The sequence below is a fragment of the Seriola lalandi genome, unplaced genomic scaffold, assembly GCF_002814215.2.
Source record: "Seriola lalandi dorsalis isolate HSWRI2012SDOR001 ecotype SW California unplaced genomic scaffold, Sedor1 jcf7180002054341, whole genome shotgun sequence".
Lineage (NCBI taxonomy): Eukaryota > Metazoa > Chordata > Actinopteri > Carangiformes > Carangidae > Seriola > Seriola lalandi.
The window spans coordinates 11,841-12,594 of NW_019524894.1; the positions used below are offsets into that span (position 1 = coordinate 11,841).

Genomic DNA, 754 nt, shown 5'->3' on the forward strand with positions numbered 1-754 from the left:
TTGGAACAAATAAATCAAAATATCCTCAGTGGATTCCTGTGCAACTCGACCAATTTGTACCAAAAAATGAACACGAAAACATTCATCCACAAAAACTCATTTTCATTGAATTTGTAAAAAAAATTACGTCATCATTTCGATTAGCATAGTTTCCGTAGTGTAGTGGTTATCACGTTCGCCTCACACGCGAAAGGTCCCCGGTTCGAAACCGGGCGGAAACAATATCTTTTGTTGATCGTGCTAATTCAATTCTTTATTAATTACTAATATCGCTCAACAGGGTTTCTCCTATTTCCCCGACCGCCTGAAATGTGTAGTTTCCGTAGTGTAGTGGTTATCACGTTCGCCTCACACGCGAAAGGTCCCCGGTTCGAGACCGGGCGGAAACATTATTGCGAGAAGTAGATGGTGATTACGGGATTTCTGATGCCTGATTGGGGCCGATGTGTCTCACATGTACCAGTGTTGTTGAACTACACTTGGGTTTTAACAAAAATACACTTGATTTGTATAGCATCAAAAAGACTAATTTAATTAATTACATGTAAAAAAATGTAGCTACTTGATGTGAGAGTGGTCCAACTTTCTGGTGTGGAGACCCAGGTATTTAACCTCTTGTGGGCGTTCACAAGGCTGATGATGTCACTGGTTCCCTTTTGTGCTCCAAGTGTCAACGACAGCCGTTTGCATGACTGTCGTTGGTGGAAAGTTGGTTTCGACTTCGTTAGTGCTCTATTGTGTTATAACGACAGTC

General features: G+C 41.5%; 2 non-coding genes across 2 annotated transcripts; both read left to right on the top strand.

Moving 5' to 3' along the window:
* The first annotated feature begins 148 nt into the window (after positions 1 to 148).
* On the top strand, positions 149 to 221 carry trnav-cac (transfer RNA valine (anticodon CAC)). The gene has a single exon. It is a non-coding gene; the product is annotated as a tRNA-Val (tRNA).
* A 95-nt stretch (positions 222 to 316) lies between these two features.
* Positions 317 to 389, top strand: trnav-cac (transfer RNA valine (anticodon CAC)). The gene has a single exon. It is a non-coding gene; the product is annotated as a tRNA-Val (tRNA).
* Positions 390 to 754: the final 365 nt, after the last annotated feature.